An 18,902-nucleotide genomic window follows, 5' to 3' on the forward strand; every position below is an offset into this window, starting at 1 on the left:
CATTGGTGTCAAGCGCATGAAGAAGCTCCATGCAGATGGACTTTTGGAGTCTCTTGATTACGAATCATTTGACACGTGCGAACCATGCCTCATGGGTAAGATGACCAAGACTCCGTTCTCCGAAACAATGGAGCGAGCAACCAACTTATTGGAAATCATACATACCGATGTGTGCGGTCCAATGAGTGTTGAGGCTCGCGGAGGATATCGTTATGTTCTCACTCTCACTGATGACTTAAGTAAATATGGGTATGTCTACCTAATGAAACACAAGTCTGAAACCTTTGAAAAGTTCAAGGAATTTCAGAGTGAGGTTGAGAATCAACGTGACAGGAAAATAAAGTTCTTACGATCAGATCGTGGTGGAGAATATTTAAGTCACGAATTTGGTACGCACTTAAGGAAATGTGGAATCGTTTCACAACTCACGCCGCCTGGAACACCTCAGCGAAACGGTGTGTCCGAACGTCGTAATCGCACTCTATTGGATATGGTGCGATCTATGATGTCTCTTACCGATCTACCGCTCTCATTTTGGGGCTATGCTTTAGAGACTGCCGCATTCACTTTAAATAGGGCTCCGTCGAAATCCGTTGAGACGACACCTTATGAATTATGGTTTGGGAAGAAACCTAAGCTGTCGTTTCTAAAAGTTTGGGGATGCGATGCTTATGTCAAGAAACTTCAACCTGAAAAGCTCGAACCCAAGTCGGAAAAATGCGTCTTCATAGGATACCCTAAGGAAACCATTGGGTATACCTTCTACCTCAGATCCGAAGGCAAGATCTTTGTTGCCAAGAACGGGTCCTTTCTGGAGAAAGAGTTTCTCTCGAAAGAATTAAGTGGGAGGAAAGTGGAAATTGATGAGGTGATAGTCACCCCTTCCGAACCGGAAAGTAGCGCAGCGCGGGAAGATGTTCCTGTGGTGCCTACACCGACTGGGGAGGAAGTTAATGATGATGATCATGAAGCTTCGGATCAAGTTACTGCTGAACTTCGTAGGTCCACAAGGACACGTTCCGCACCAGAGTGGTACGGCAACCCTGTCCTGGAAATCATGTTGTTAGACAACGGTGAACCTTCGAACTATGAAGAAGCGATGGCGGGCCCGGATTCCGACAAATGGCTAGAAGCCATGAAATCCGAGATAGGATCCATGTATGAAAATGAAGTATGGACTTTGACTGACTTGCCCGATGATCGGCGAGCCATAGAAAATAAATGGATCTTTAAGAAGAAGACAGACGCGGATGGTAACGTGACCATCTATAAGGCTCGACTTGTCGCTAAGGGTTATCGACAAGTTCAAGGGGTTGACTACGATGAGACTTTCTCGCCCATAGCGAAGCTGAAGTCCGTCCGAATCATGTTAGCAATTGCCGCATTCTATGATTATGAGATATGGCAAATGGACGTCAAAACGGCATTCCTTAACGGCTTTCTTAAGGAAGAATTGTATATGATGCAGCCGGAAGGTTTTGTCGATCCTGAGAATGCTAACAAGGTATGCAAGCTCCACCGCTCCATCTATGGGCTGGTGCAAGCATCTCGGAGTTGGAACATTCGATTTGATGAGATGATCAAAGCGTTTGGGTTTACACAGACTTATGGAGAAGCCTGTGTTTACAAGAAAGTGAGTGGGAGCTCTGTAGCATTTCTCTTATTATATGTGGATGACATACTATTGATGGGAAATGATATAGAATTCTTGGAAAGTATAAAGGCCTATTTGAATAAGTGTTTTTCAATGAAGGACCTTGGAGAAGCTGCTTATATATTAGGCATCAAGATCTATAGAGATAGATCAAGATGCCTCATTGGTCTTTCACATAGTACGTACCTTGACAAGATATTGAAGAAGTTCAATATGGATCATTCCAAGAAGGGGTTCTTGCCTGTATTGTAAGGTGTGCAATTGAGCACGGCTCAATGCCCGACCATGGCAGAAGATAGAGAAAAGATGAGTGTCATCCCCTATGCCTCGGCCATAGGGTCTATTATGTATGCCATGCTGTGTACCAGACCTGATGTAAACCTTGCCGTAAGTTTGGTAGGAAGGTACCAAAGTAATCCCGACATGGAACACTGGACAGCGGTCAAGAATATCCTGAAGTACCTGAAGAGGACTAAGGATATGTTTCTCGTTTATGGAGGTGACGAAGAGCTCGTCGTAAAGGGTTACGTCGACGCTAGCTTCGACACAGATCTGGATGACTCGAAGTCACAAACCGGATACGTGTATATTTTGAATGGAGGGGCAGTAAGCTGGTGCAGTTGCAAGCAAAGCGTCGTGACGGGATCTACATGTGAAGCGGAGTACATGGCAGCCTCAGAGGCAGCGCAAGAAGCAATCTGGATGAAGGAGTTCATTACCAACCTAGGGGTGATTCCCAATGCGTCGGGCCCGATGACTCTCTTCTGTGACAACACTGGAGCTATTGCCCTTGCCAAGGAGCCCAGGTTTCACAGGAAGACCAGGCATATCAAGCGTCGCTTCAACTCCATTCGTGAAAGTGTTCAAAATGGAGACATAGATATTTGTAAAGTACATACGGACCTGAATGTAGCAGATCCGTTGACTAAACCTCTCCCTAGAGCAAAACATGATCAACACTAGAACTCTATGGGTGTTCGATTCATCACAATGTAACTAGATTATTGACTCTAGTGCAAGTGGGAGACTGTTGGAAATATGCCCTAGAGGCAATAATAAATGGTTATTATTATATTTCCTTGTTCATGCTATAATTGTGTTATCCGGAAATCGTAATACATGTGTGAATACATAGACCACAACGTGTCCCTAGTAAGCCTCTAGTTGACTAGCTCGTTGATCAACAGATAGTCATGGTTTCCTGACTATGGACATTGGATGTCATTGATAACAGGATCACATTATTAGGAGAATGATGTGATGGACAAGACCCAATCCTAAGCATAGCACAAAAGATCGTGTAGTTCGTTTGCTAGAGCTTTTCCAATGTCAAGTATCATTTCCTTAGACCATGAGATCGTGCAACTCCCGGATACCGTAGGAGTGCTTTGGGTGTACCAAACGTCACAACGTAACTGGGTGACTATAAAGGTGCACTACGGGTATCTCCGAAAGTGTCTGTTGAGTTGGCACGGATCGAGACTGGGATTTGTCACTCCGTATGACAGAGAGGTATCTCTGGGCCCACTCGGTAATGCATCATCATAATGAGCTCAATGTGACTAAGGAGTTAGCCACGGGATCATGCATTACGGTACGAGTAAAGTGACTTGCCGGTAACGAGATTGAACAAGGTATAGGGATACCGACGATCGAATCTCGGGCAAGTAACGTACCGATTGACAAAGGGAATTGTATACGGGATTGATTGAATCCTCGACATCGTGATTCATCTGATGAGATCATCGTGGAACATGTGGGAGCCAACATGGGTATCCAGATCCCGCTGTTGGTTATTGACCGGAGAGGCATCTCGGTCATGTCTGCATGTCTCCCGAACCCGTAGGGTCTACACACTTAAGGTTCGGTGACGCTAGGGTTGTAGAGATATTAGTATGCGGAAACCCGAAAGTTGTTCGGAGTCCCGGATGAGATCCCGGACGTCACGAGGAGTTCCGGAATGGTCCGGAGGTGAAGAATTATATATAGGAAGTCCAGTTTTGGCCACCGGGAAAGTTTCGGGGGTTATCGGTATTGTACCGGGACCACCGGAAGGGTCCCGGGGGTCCACCGGGTGGGGCCACCTATCCCGGAGGGCCCCGTGGTCTGAAGTGGGAAGGGAACCAGCCCTTAGTTGGCTGGGGCGCCCCCCTTGGGCCTCCCCCTGCGCCTAGGGTTGGAAACCCTAGGGGTGGGGGCGCCCCACTTGCCTTGGGGGGCAAGCCACCCCCTTGGCCGGCGCCCCCCTCAGATGGGATCTCCAGGGTGGCCGGCGCCCCCCCCCCCCCAGGACCCCTATAAATAGTGGGGGTAGGGAGGGCAGCAACACAACAGCCCCTGGCGCCTCCCTCTCCCCCTGCAACACCTCTCCCTCCCGCTTGCGCTTGGCGAAGCCCTGCTGGGATCCCCGCTACTTCCACCACCACGCCGTCGTGCTGCTGGATCTCCATCAACCTCTCCTTCCCCCTTGCTGGATCAAGAAGGAGGAGACGTCGCTGCTCTGTACGTGTGTTGAACGCAGAGGTGCCGTCCGTTCGGCACTCGGTCATCGGTGATTTGGATCACGACGAGTATGACTCCATCAACCCCGTTCACTTGAACGCTTCCGCTCGCGATCTACAAGGGTATGTAGATGCACTCCTTCCCTCTCGTTGCTAGTATACTCCATAGATGGATCTTGGTGATGCGTAAAAAAATTTAAAATTCTGCAACGATCCCCAACAACAATAATATTGAAAGTGGGTTTGGAGAGGTCATGACTTTAGCTAATGTTAATCCCACTATTTTGGAAGAGTGTCAACTTCGCATGCATGTGGATCGTGTTGAGAATATGTTATGTGATAGCTATATTGTTGAATTTTCTTATGATCCTACATGTAATTATTATGAGAGAGGAAAATATGGTTGTAGAAATTTTCATGTTACTAAATTACCTCTCGTCATGTTGAAAATATGGTTGTAGAAAATATGCTCATAATGCCTATGTTAAGAAATTTTCATGCTACATGAAATCTGGGCTGCCCCACGCTTCCTGTTCATATTAGCTTCCTTCATGGTGGCATCAGGGTCTTTTATCTTTCTCATAATACTTATTCTCACGATCATCATGGCCCCCATTGTCAGCCGATCCATGTACACTCCCACGGCCTGATCGTCCTTGAATACCTAAGCCAACGGGGGGTGGACACCGTCTCTACACTCCTTATACATCTATCCCAGGTGACCACATACAAATCACTAGACCAGCAACCTTTCATACTTCACCCGAAGAATTTGGCGGGTTTTTTCTTGACAAGAGAGGCTACATTCTTAAGGGGTTGGTTGACCTCGGACTTGACCCGAACATTGTAAAAGTTTGCCTCAAAATCTTGTGACTTTGTTTCGGCGTAGATGAATTCACCCACCGTTCCTGCAAGAGATTTGAGCAGAGGGATCGGAAGAAAGCATTCGGAAGATCATGTGAATCTGAATCCATATATCCAAGGTATCGACCGAGCTCCATGGGTGCATCAGTGATCACGACTGTTTCCTCCGATTCACATGATTTTGGTTCGCCACTTTAGGTACAGGCAAGGTCGTGGCACTGGCTTGATGCAATAGTCAGTGCCACGAAGGTGGAAACAATCAACCACATCCTCCTCACATGCGTCTTTGCGAGAACCTTGTGGCTATGGATTTGGAGTGCCCTGGGTGAGCCTAATCAAACTCTGGTGGCAGGCGAGCAGCTGGTGGAGTGGTGCTCCACGCGGGTTGCGGCGCAATGCTCACCTAGAGATCTAAAGGCGATCATCTCACTATGCTTATGGGAACTTTGAAAACATCGCAACGCCAGAGTATTCAACGACGAAACACCATCACTTCAGCTTGCCTTGTGGAACATTGACAGCAAAGGGCGGACATGGAAATCTGCGGGTCTACTCAAGGGTGACCTTGAGTTTTTCTTTAGTGGTCTAAGTAGGCGGGCCAGCGGCGAGTAATCCCTTACTATGCATGCAGCTACCTGGTGACGGCTAGTGAGAGCCTTGTAAAATCAGTTGTAAACCTTGTGGAGGGATTCATCACCCTATTCTTCTATAATATATGATATGCATACTCGTGCATATTCTAGAAAACAGGTCTTTGCACTGGTTTGCAGTTTGTCAACGGCTTGGCTCCCTCCTGGTGCTTACTAGGTGGAGGGGCTCATGGCTCGTGCGGAAACTTAATCTTCAACGCGCATTGATGTCATTGATAAGGGCGGCTACAAGCGTCTTTCGCCTTCCTGAAGGCATTATTGACAAGTGCTTCCTTTATAGACTGTGTCCGTTCGGTTTTGTGATGCCACGTGAGGCTATTAGCATGGCTGGACCCCTTCCGTTGGTTCGACGAGGTGGTCATAGACGATTCAGAGCGAAAGCTTAGTCTTCGACGAGAGTCAATGCCGGTGGTGAAGACATTAGCGAGCCTCGTATGTCATGCTTGAAGGCGTCTTCGAAGAATCCCTCCACTTCTCTCGAGGTGGTGGCATGGCCATGCTGGTGATGGTGCTTTCGTTCGACGTCACCGGCTTATTTGTTATTCCCTTCGGTCCTTTTGTATTCCGCATATAAAATTGTGAAGTCAAACTTTGTAGAGTATGACCATATTTATACGAAGAAATATATCAACATCTATAATACTGAAGTTATACAATATAAAAATTATATTCATGTCGCATCTAATGATATTTGATTTCGTATTGTTGTGAATTTCTATATTTTCTGTATAAATTCAGACAAATCTTATGCGCGGAGTAAACAGAAGGGCATTGCTACGCTTCGGCCGACGGAGCTTTTTAAAAGATCCGCCGGCTCGCGAGCCATCGGATCAGGTGGATTGAGCGACCGAGCGTCACTTTCTATCATTGCAAAAGAGGCCGTGTTGCAGGAAATTTCTATAGCACATGTCATGTTACAAAAAAAATCTGCAACACGGGTCATGTTGCAGTTTTTTTTTGCAACACATGTCTTGTTACAATTCTTTTTTGCAACAGAGGTCTTGTTATAAATTTTTTTACAACAGAGATCTCATTGCAATTTATTTTTTTCTTCAACACATGCCTTGTTGCATTTTTTTTGTAACATAGAGCTTGCTGCAGAAATTATTGTAGCGGACAGTGAGCAGCGAGGAACGGTAAGAAAAATATGAAACCACTCGGGCAGGACACGCGTCGCACGGACGAGCCGACCCTTGGTTGAAGCCAAGCGTTTACCTAAACAGAATTGGAGGGATTATTTTCTTGTTCTCTCTCTCTCTCTTTCCTAATTCGGCTTTCGGCCTAGTTTTCCTCTCAGTGTAACTCTGTTTTTTTTTCTTCTTTTGCCCGCCAATATGAAATAGCAGGAACACCCTATTTGCATCGTAAGAAAAGAATCAGCATGTTTCTTTTTGACGTGAGAATCAGCATGTTTGGTCGTACTTAATAAGTTTCTAACCGAATCCGCAGCATGAATAATGAGACGACTCCGTGGTCTACTCTGTTCACACGGGTGCTGCTGTACCAACCGGACGATTTGATTGCTCAAGTATCCCCTATTCCTATTGGTCAGAGTCAAAACTAGGTCCCACAGCGCTCAGATAAATCTACTCCCTCCGTTCCTAAATATTTGTTTTTCTAGAGATTTCAACAAATGACTACATACGAAGCAAAATGAGTGAATCTACACTTCAAAATATGTCTATATACATCCGTATGTGGTAATCCATTTGAACTCTAAAAAGACAAATAATTTAAGAACGGAGGGCTAGTCCCCAGCCATCTATTTGGGAGTTGACCATGACTTTGGTTTGTACAGAGTTGCTAGCTGGAGATGGATGGGTGAAGTCCAACTCGTCAAAGTAGGGTACGTGTAGAGCGCGATACCATGCAAGTATTTGAAACAGCAGTGAGCACTGCATCATCTGCGACAAGGGAAAAGTGTTGGAATATGTACTAGTAATTGTTACTAATGCCTCCAGGTGCCAAATTGTTACTGCCTGATGTGATGTGATTCGGTGGTGAATGCCAAATTACCTTCCATGTATAGCAAGAGTATGAATCTGGACATAACCACCCGAATCAATCTGTAATTCCCTGTAATGGCGCCTAGTGGCGTGCAATCGGCGTACATCCCATATATGCGTGCGACCCCAAGACCAAAGGAGCCAGTTAGTTTCATCTACTCTCCATTCTTTCCACAAAGATCATTGCACGAAACAAGCCATGGCCTCGTCTCGGAGCTTGGCGCTGGCCCTCCTCTTCAGCCTCCTCTCCTGCTATGCATCCGTCCCTTCCCTAGCTTCCTCCGACGGCTTCCTCCAATGCCTCTCGGCGGCCATACCCAAGCAGCTGTTATACACGCAGAGCTCGCCTTCGTTCACCTCGGTCCTGGTGTCCTCCATCCGGAACCCCAAGTTCTCCACGCCTGGCACGGTGAGGCCGCTCTGCATAGTCACGCCGACCAACGCCTCCCACGTCCAGGCCGCCGTCGTCTGCGGCCGTCGGAACGACGTGCGCGTCCGCGTGCGCAGCGGCGGGCACGACTACGAGGGCCTCTCGTACCGGTCCGCGCGCCCCGAGGTGTTCGCGGTGGTCGACCTGGCGAACCTCCGCTCCGTGCGCGTTGACCAGAAGGCGGCCACCGCGTGGGTGGACTCCGGCGCGACGCTCGGGGAGCTCTACTACGCCATCTCGAAGGCGAGCAGGCTGCTGGCTTTCCCGGCCGGCCTGTGCCCGACGATCGGCGTGGGCGGCCATTTCAGCGGCGGCGGGTTCGGCATGCTGCTGCGCAAGTACGGCGTCGCCATCGACAACGTCCTGGACGCCACGCTTGTTGACGCCAATGGGAAGCTCCTGGACAAGCAGGCCATGGGGACGGACGTGTTCTGGGCCATCCGCGGTGGCGGCGGCGAGAGCTTCGGCATCGTGCTCTCGTGGAAGGTGAAGCTCGTTCCCGTCCCGCCGGCAGTGACAATGTTCAGCGTCACAAAGTCCGTCGACGAGGGCGCCGTAGACATCCTCACCAGATGGCAAGAGGTCGCCCCAGCTCTCCCCGAAGATCATCAGGGTGCTCGCGCAGAAGCAGGTGGCCAACTTCGAGTCCATGTACCTGGGGACGCCCGACACGCTGCTGCCGCTGATGCGCAGCCGCTTCCCGGAGCTCGGCCTGAACCGGACGCACTGCAAGGAGATGACCTGGATCCAGTCTGTGCCGTACATCTACCTGGGCAGCGCCGCCACCGTGGAGGACATCCTGAACCGGACCACCGCCACGAGGTCCTTCAGCAAGGCCACGTCCGACTACGTCCGTCGGGCCATCCCCAAGGACGTGTGGGTGAAGATTTTCGCCTGGCTCGCCAAGCCGGACGCCGGGCTGATGATCATGGACCCTTACGGCGGGAAGATCGGCAGCCTGCCGGATTCGGCGACGCCGTTCCCGCACCGAGGTGGGGTGCTGTACAACATCCAGTACATGAATTTCTGGTCGGCCGCCACGGACGGATCGGCTCAGATGAGGTGGCTCAGAGATTTCTACGCGTTCATGGGGCCGTACGTGAGCAGCAACCCCAGGGAGGCGTATGTGAACTATAGGGACCTTGACCTTGGCCAGAATGTGGTTGTGGGGAACGTCACCAGCTACCTGGCCGGTAAGGTATGGGGTGAGAAGTACTTCAAGGGTAACTTCCGGAGGCTCGCGGTGGCCAAGGGCAAGGTGGATCCTAACAACTACTTCAGGAACGAGCAGAGCATCCCACCACTTTTGACGACGAAGTAACGATAAATATGTCATGCGGTCAAGCTATATGCGTGAAAGGAGTGCGTTTATCGCATACTCTCTCTTTATATAGTGATCTAAACGCTATATTTCTTACAGAGGGAGTACTTTGGCACGGGGAGTTTTTTTCTTTTTCTTGCGAGAATTAGTAGGGAAAGTTCGACAAAAGTTTCAATACTATTCAAATTTGGATCAAAATGCTCTCACCAGAATAATTTGACTGAGATGCAAATATTTGGTGCCTGTTCATGTGACCGAAGTTGACAACCATTGGCCAATAGGTGAAACTCTATTGCTCATAGCCTTGCTACATTTTTTAACAGAGTAATTCCTTCAACTAATAGGTCTATATTTTTTCATCTCTTTAGCATTAGGCTCTTTAGGGATAAGTGTAAGGTGAGCAAAATTCATTCCATAAATATCCAAGGTACCACTTTCATAATATCTTAGCAAGGCCATAAAATCTTGACTAATAACATCCCAAAACTGTTGGTAAAAGAAGGACAAGCCATCACGCCCAGGTGCACCACTATGGGGGCCCATAATAGCATTTTTAATTTCTTCCTTAGAAAAGGGTTTTTCGATCAAAATCGCTATAATAACGGTTATTATTTTGAACAGCTCGAAATGGTGAGTGCTGAAGTTTCTCTAAGAGTGCACTCGGCATCCTCAAGTAAGATACATGCAAGCTGATACTCCCTCTGTACGAAAAAGCTTGTCCCTCAAATGGATGTTTCTAGCACCAAGTTAGTGTTAGATACGTCCATTTGAGGAACAAGTTTTTTTGGACGGAGGGAGTATATGTTAGCACTGGCGGAGCTATGTCTATTGCTGCAGGGGGCATGGTCCCCCAACCCATAAACTTTTTTCTCAATAAAGTCTATTTTGGATGCAAAAATTCAGAAAAATGCAGTTTTTGGTCCCTCCAGAAAATTATATTTCGTCATTTGCCCCCTCAGCTCTTCCTCACTAGCTTGGCCACTGTGTGTTAGTCTATGAACAAAACATGTCGGGCGTGCGCTACAGCTGGGTTCCATTGTTCCTACGTAGACTTGGGCCTGGTAGTTGGCGACCATGCGTGTTGCGCCGCTCGTTGTGGTGGTGGATCCTATTCTCCGCACAGTCGGAAGATAGCGACCAAACAAGCACCCCCGCACACAGTAATGGACCGGCCCGTTCATCTGTTTACGCATTTTTTTTTTCAGTTTTCTTCCAGGTTGTTTGTTTCTTATATTTTCCTTTTTCTTATTAGTTTTTACATTTAAATTTTGTGAAATATCTTTTGAATTCAAGAACCTTTCATATTTGTGAACATTTTTACCTAACAACTTTTAAAAGTTTCAAGTATAATATTTAAAGCTAGGAACATTTTTTTCAAATTCGTGATATTTTTTAAAAATGGATTATTTTTTGAAATCCAGGAACGTTTTTTAAAATTTGAAAATTTTTTAGTTCGCAAACATTTTTTAAAATTCATAAAAGATTTTTTAATCATATATTTTTTTAAATTCACGAGCCTTTTTATTTCATGGATATATTTTTTAATTTGCAATTATTTTTTCAAATTAACTTATTTTAGAATTCAGAAACATTTTTTTTGTTTTTGAAATTCACGGACAATGTTTGACTTCTGATTTTGTTTTGTATTTGAGATTTTCTAAAAGAAAATTGAAAACATTTTATGAAATTTGTGAGCATAAATTTAAAATTTTGAACATTTTATGATGGAATTTTTTATTAATGAATATTTTTGAAATCACGAACATTTTAATTATCTAAACATTGTTTAAAAGATTGATAATAGTTTAATAAAAACAACCGAAATAGATAGACTGCCCAAAAAACTAACCAAAGAAAATAAATTAACAACGCTATATACGTACCGCACCGTGTTAATCCTAGCTATCTAGGGATGGGCGGCCTACACCGATAAGAAATGGGAGAGAGCACCTATGCGTTTGCTGACTTTGCATCGCGCATGTGGTCTAATAGGGTTGCAAACGATGCAGGGGAAGTTTTATGTCCATTTTATATGGCGGTTGAGCTGGGACTTCAAGACAGAAATGTCATCAAATAGGGTTGCAAATGAAGCAGGAAGTTTTATGGCCATTTTATATGGTGGTTGAGCAGGGACTTCAAGACAGAAATATCGTCGAATAGGGTTGCATACGAAGCAGGGGAAGCTTTGTGGCCATTTTGTATGGCGCTTCAGCGGGGACCTCGATACAGAAATTTGATAGATGTAGATAGAACACAGGTGATCGAGCCAGGCCGGACTATTTTTGGGCTGAAAATGGAAGCCGGAGCACGGCTCGAATTCAGGCCAGAGCCCATCCCAGAACTCAAGCCTGGCCCGTCCCAACCTAGTATTTTTGGGCCGGTCTCGGGTCGGGTCGTCAGGTAGGCTGCCCATGCCTAGGTATAGTAGGTGATGCTTTCGCCCGGTGCTTTCGTTCAAGAGCTCCTATTTGCCGCATTCTGCGGCAAAAGGATGACCCCTCGCACAGGACGCGCCCGACCGGGCGAGCCCATTGGGGCTGAACAGGAGCTGGCGGTCAAACGGGAAAATGCACAAAAAATCAATGGCGTGCGCGAGGTGGTATTCCAACCATGGCTCTCCTGTTAGTGCACTAACTATGCTAGCCAGTACAGCCACAGAGTTTTGTTGACGAATACATAGCCTGATGTGTAAAGAACTATGAGCAGCGGCGTAAATGGAATATTACTTAAGAAATTGCAACCAAAAGTTCAAATTTCCATCACCTTTTGGAAATTAAGGAATTTCGACAAATGCGAACAATTTCAAAATTTTGAAACATCTTATGAAACTGCAAAAGAAATATTAAAATTCCCGAACATTTTTTGAATTTGTACAAAAAACTTTAAAAATGTACATCTTTTGAAATTCGAATTTTTTTTCTAAAAACGCTAGAAAATTAAATTTTGAGAAGATTGTTAGAAACACAAATAATTTTAAAAATTCCAGAACATTCTCCTAAAACACGAACAGTTTTTGAAATTGGTGATTTTTTAAAAACTAGAACAATTTTTGAAATCCGGAACATTTCTTTAAAAGCAAACTTTTTTGAATTGGTGAACAAAAATTTGAAACGGGAACAAATTTTGAAATCCAGAACAAAATTTTGAAACTCGGTGCAGTTTGACTATCCCAAACAATTTTGGAAATACGAACACTTTTTGCATATATCAAAAAATGTAAATGGAATCATTTTTCTAAAACTTCAAAAAAAATCTAAAACACGAACATATTTTCTAAAGCGCGAACAATTTTTTGAAACTTTGAACTTTTTTGATAAATTGTGAACATTTTTAAAACAATGAACAAGTTTCTGAAACACAAACATATTTTCTAAAGCGTGAACAATTTTTGAAACTTTGAACATTTTTTGAAAAATTCCAAACATTTTTTAGAACATGAATAATTTTTGAACTCTTGAAAAAATGGAGATTTTGCGGACAATTTTTGAAGCACGAATTTTTTTTCTAAATTTGTGAACAAGTTTTATTTTATAATGGAAACAATTTTTCAAATTCTGAACATTTATTGAAAAGTACAAAAAAATGAAAATCCTGGATATTTTTCGGATTTATGAACAAAACAATAAAACATAACGATTTAAAAAAATTGAAGAAAATAATTGAAATGGATAATTAAAAAGAAAGCAAAGTGAAAAAATCGAAATAGAAACAAAAGAAAAATAAACAGAAAAGTGAAAAAGGAGAGGAAGAAAAGGAAAAAAAAAAAGGAAAACGAAAAAAACAGAACAAGAAAAAACACCAGATCAGGAACCTTGTAGAATTTTCCCAAAACCAGAAAAAACCGGCTGGGGACCTCTAGAAGGTTGCCAAAACCGGGGACGTTGAAACACTTAAACGGGCTGGCCCAGCTAGAACAATCCCTCGATCTCCCTGTGCGAAACCTGGACAGTTTGCCACAATGAGCGGCGAATTGGAAATCCCCTTCCGTTCACCCCCGCATTGCCGACCAAAAGCAGAAGAGTTAACCCGAATGTTCGGGAGTTATCGATTCCGAAGTAAGGACGCCGATAAGGCGCTGACGTTCGGTCTGTGAGGCTCCCAGACCGAACGAATCGTTCGTACGGGAGGGTAGATTGCTCTGAACGAATTCGTTCGGGAGGAGAGGACCCCAGCGCGAACGCCCCACGCCCCCACTTGTCGACCCTACAGTCCGGTAGCTAAAAAAAGCCCAACATTTTTTTGCTGTGGCAGATTAAAGCCCAGATTTTGCACTGCTACCAAACAAAAATGTCATCAACTCTAAAAGCAAAAAGAAAAATAGTCATGCCAATTTCCATCATCGAAACAAAAAATTTGCCACGGAAGATTCATAGTAAAAAACGCCATGCTATTTTTAATTAAATTTCCATAGATTGTATGCACAATTTGAACACAAAATTATGTGTGAGGAATTTGCCATGGTGTGGTAGTATAAATTGCAATGTTTAAAAAATACAATGGCACTAAAGAATAAAATTTGCATCATGAAAATTAAAGAAAAAGAAGGGGATTTACTATGGTCCACGATCTCAAAACATAAATTTACCATGGATTAAAAAAAATTATCGCACTACCTATAATGAAATGTTTACACATGGCAAATTTAGTAAGTTTTTCTTCAAAAAAAGATGGCAAAATTAGGAGACTTTTTCAATAAAACAAATGGCAACTTTTGAAAAAATGCAACAGATACATGGATTGTTGAAAAAAGATGGCAAAAAACCCATGAAAAATAATTTAGGAAATCCAGAGTAGACAACCAAAAAGTTGATGTGCTATATAGTGAATGAAATAAAATTTTGCCATGGGGGGAAAAGAAAAATTTGCCATGGCAATGAAAGTTAAATATTTTCCATGGCGATATAGGTAAATTTGCCATAGTAAAAATAAAAAAGTTAAATTTGCCATCGAAATAAAAGTTAAGAGTTGCCATGGTGATTTAGCTAAAATTTGACATGTCAATTAAGGTAATTTTGCCATGGCAAAAATAAAAAATTTAATTTTACTATATACCTAAAGACACAAAATAATGTGGATTGAAAAATGCCATGGCAAATAAAAAGTAAAATTTGACATGAGCAACAGTAAAAGTAAAAAAAGTTGCCATGTATGTAAAAAAAGTAAATTGCCATGTATCTAAAGGGTAAGTTGCCATGGCAAAACAAAAAAGGTTAATTTGGCATTGGCAAAAGAAAGGGTAAAATTGGCATGGCAAAAACAGGGTAAATTTGCCATGGCTATAAAATTAAATTTGCCATGTTGCAAAAAAGAAATAATTTCACCATGCCATTGTTACAAAAATTTGCCATGGTCCATGCACTAGAGATGTCATGATGCACAAAATAAAAATTGCCATGACAATGAACTCTATTTGCATCGTCTCATAAAATTGTAATTGACATGGCAAAACATTCTTGGATGGACTTTGTCAAGGACACAACGAACCATGGCAATAAATGATTTTAGTTGCCGTGGCAAAAAACACATCTATAAAAAAATCTTTTAGTTGCCATGGCAAGTTTGCCATGTTTTTGAATATCTTAGGCTGCTATGTTTTTGTACATCTTAAGTTGCCATGGCAAGTTTGCCATGTTTTTGAACATCTTAAAAATAAAAAAATTGACATGTTTGCCATGTTTGTAAACATCTTAAGTTTGCCATGGCAAGTTTGCCATGTTTTTGAACATCTTAAAATAAAGAATTCTGACATGTTTGCCATGGCAATTTTGCCATTTTTCCCATGGTCTATGAACTAAACTTTTCCGTGATCTATGAACTAAATTTGCCATGGTTATTTGCCAAAGAATTGTCTTTATCTTGGCAATAAAAGTAAATATTCCATGGTAAAAACAAAAAAGTTTCAATTGCCATGGCCAAAAAAATTGTTTGCCATGGTATGCTTGATGTAGTCAATGATTGTAGGCTTCGTTTCTTCTTCATTTGCATGGCCATGTGCAATGAACCAACCAGCCAAAACATCACACTACTGAACCAAAACAGAGATTGTCTCGAACGATCGATTAGATTTGATTGAATCAACATGAAAGCAACATCGGATGAGGTGGATTAGCAACAATTATGAATGTCCGATATGCTTGGCACTTTGTTCTACACTTCTACTACTTGTACTGAATGGCAGTGCAAAAACACAACTGAAACAAAGCATGGCAGAAACTGAAACAACAGTGATGGAGTGGATCGATCAATCAAACTTGCGGCTTGAACAATTATCGCATTGATGAGATGGATGGATGCATCTTGTACCTCGATGAAGTGCCAAAAATGGAGGGGTCGACGGCTGACGACGCCATTGATGCACTTGGAGCAGAAGCGAGAACGACTGCCACCCCTGCTCGACATCCTCCATAGCCGTCGGCTCCCCTCAGCGACCGTGCGCGACAACGGGAGCACCCAGCCTTCGCCCCCATCAGTAGATGCTCCCTCCCTCGTGTGTCGCGGCAGCCTCCATAGCTACCGGTAGATGCAGCCCTCGCGCATCCTCACCGCCGCACTCGCACGACCCGGCAAAGCAACGCCGCGGACGGGTCCCCGCCGACCGAGTTGCCTGGGCCTGGCAAGCGCCAGGATGTGGTGGCCGGCACGACTGGGACCGCCATGCTGCTCACACTCCGGGACGCGGCCCCCGCGCGCGCGTGATGCCGGAATGCACCTGGTCGTGCATCCCGCGCGGGACGAGCTCCAACTCGTAGGAACAGTTTCTGCCGGCCGCCACCTCCTCCCCGCGGGCCGCAACCTCGCCGCCGCACTTGCTGTCGCCTCCTCCCCGCGGGCCGCAACTTCGCCGCCGCACTCGCTGTCGCCTCCTCCCGCGGGCCGCAACTTCGTCGCCGCACTCGCTGTCGCCTGCTCCCACGGGCCGCATCCTCGCCGTCGCCTCCTCTCGCAGGGCCGCAGCGTGGTGCCCGGCGGACGTCGCCGTCCCGCACCCTCGCCACAGCACTCGCGCGCCACACGCCAGTGGGTGAGGCAGAGCTCGCTGGGGAAAGGATAAGGTAGGGGAGTAAAAATTCGTTCGCGTCAATTCGCTCTCAACCCGAACGAGTCTCCTGTGATGACGTGGCAATGGGAGAGCATCAAGATTTGTGCAACGGGTACGAGCCCGTTCGGCTCCATGTCCAGAAAATCCGAATGTTCGGGAGTTATCGATTCCGAAGTAAAATTGTCGCTTTTGTTGACCTGTATGATTATCTTTTTTTTATATAGAAAAAACCTGAACGAGTATCTTCGGAAACCTTTGTGGCGCGTGAGGTGACTTATACAGGAGGGAGCAGTACAAGAGAAACACAACTTGCAATCTTGCCGCAAAACCAGTCAGCGCAACAGTTCTTCGTTTACTTCCGAGCCGGATGACCTCTAGATGCCTATCTGGAGAAAAAGAAAAGGATGCGGTGCCCGGACAACGGACTAATCAAACACGGGTCACCAAGGCCAGCAAAATTCCATGCAAGCAACCCATCGATCGACAACGACGGCCACCCAGAAAGAGTTGACCATGACTTCTCCACCACAGCACTGATGAACGCGCACGTTTCCGAAAGTCGTACTAATTCGTGTTCACGCAGCACGGCTGCATGGGTTACCTGTCTACTCAAGAAACGTAAGGTTTTGCGGTTTGACTACTTATCAGGTACCGTACCTCGTTTTTCTTTTAATATCAGTCGAATTCTTTCTTCCTACAATGACAACGCATTAGTACTATGTAGAGCACGCAGAGTGCACGCATGCATTTGCGGCCACACAACCATGAGTAGGGATGATCTAGCTGCATACAGTGCAGGCTTAGAGCATCTCTAGCATGCCCCTTAGAACGGCACGACCCATAAAATTCCAGCGACTATACAGATTTGGTCTCTTTTTCTGGGTCAGACCACATCCTATGTAGTCGGGTCAGTCCGTAATTTTTTTAAGTGACCCGAAACCCCCGCCCCCCTCCCCCGCGCAGTATAACTAAGGGTTCACGGCCGATATACGGGGCCGAACCCTATCCCCGCACCGCCGCAATCCCTCCTCTCCTCTCTTGATTTCTCGCCACCGGCGACTCCAATCGGCCGCCCAACTCTACCATGTGGCGCGAGATGTGGTCCTCGGGCCGCGGCGACGACAATGGCGACGACCCCGAGCGGAAGTGGTGCTTCAAAGCCGACGCCGCGAGGAAACAGAGCGCCCGGAGGTACCTCAACCAGGGCCTTGAGTCGCCGCCGTCGCTCCTCCGCCGCGAGACGAAGGAGTACGACCGCGGGTAGGCGCTGCGGCTCCTCCGGCGCGGGCGGCTCCTCTGCCGGTGCATCGAGCTCCCGTACGACGCGCACGCCGGTGAGAAGACAGTCGGAGGAGCTCCCGCCGCTCCGCACGGTGAAGAGGGAGCCGAAGCCGGAGTGGCGGGGCAGTGGCGTCGTCGAGCTAAAGGATTTCCTCCCCCGGTGAAGGCGGACGCCTTCGAGGCCGCCATCCTCACGTGCAGTGCGCGGGAGGAGGAGGAGGCGGAGTATCGCCGTCAACGGGAAGCCAACCTCGACAAAGTCCTCCTCGAGCAGGTCCTCGCGGAGGCGCAGGGCTTTCGAGGACAACTTGGCAGCATGGTATCGCGAAGCCAAGGCGCATGACGACATGTACATCGACCTCCTCTCCGACGGCGAGGACAAGGACTGAGCTCCGCCGCCGCCGCTGTGTCACCGCCGCACCCGGATGGCTCCGGTGAGCCAAATTTTGGCATTAGGGTTAGGGTGGTCGTTGCTCCTCCGATCTAGTATGTAAAAAATCGACTATGTGTGACTTTTGTATGATGATCAAGTAACCACTACTAGGGAAAACCTTATACACAGAACCTTAGCATTAGCGCTAGATAAAATGAGGCGCTACTGCTACTTAGCAGTAGCGCGTGTCCGAAGCAGGCGCTACTGCTATAGACATAACAGTAGTGTGGCAAGGACAAAGAGCGCTGCTACTAAAATTGCCCCACAGTTGCCGCCAGGCTAAGTGTAGTAGTAGCGCTTCCCCCTGAAACGCGCTACTGCTAGATAGTTTAGCAGTAGCGCTTTCCCCTAACACGCGCTACTGCTAAACCCATCATATCTTCTCCATCGTCCGCCCCTCACTCTCCCCCTCTCCACTCCCACTCTCACTCCCCACACACCCAGTCGTCCGCCGCCGCCGATGTTCGGCCCTCCCCGACCACCGACGTCGCCCGCCGCCGCCCACGCTCCTGCTCCTCCTTCACCGAGGTAGTTCCTCATCCCTCCTCCTCCCACCTCCCTCTCCTGATCCCTCCCTCTCCCTCCTCACTCCCGCCTCCTCCCTCCCACCTCCCTCCCCACCTCGTCCGTCCTTTCCTACCTGCCTCATCCGTCCTCCTCCTCCCTGCCTAATCCGTTTGCCTCCTCCCTTCCACCCTCACTCACCCCTCCCTTCGTTCCTAC

At 46.4% G+C, this 18,902-nt stretch overlaps 1 pseudogene; it reads left to right on the top strand.

The window, feature by feature from the left end:
• Positions 1–7,846: 7,846 nt before the first annotated feature.
• Positions 7,847–9,522, top strand: LOC109757870 (berberine bridge enzyme-like Cyn d 4; annotated as a pseudogene).
• Positions 9,523–18,902: the final 9,380 nt, after the last annotated feature.

The sequence above is a fragment of the Aegilops tauschii genome, chromosome 7 (assembly GCF_002575655.3).
Source record: "Aegilops tauschii subsp. strangulata cultivar AL8/78 chromosome 7, Aet v6.0, whole genome shotgun sequence".
Classification (NCBI taxonomy): domain Eukaryota; kingdom Viridiplantae; phylum Streptophyta; class Magnoliopsida; order Poales; family Poaceae; genus Aegilops; species Aegilops tauschii.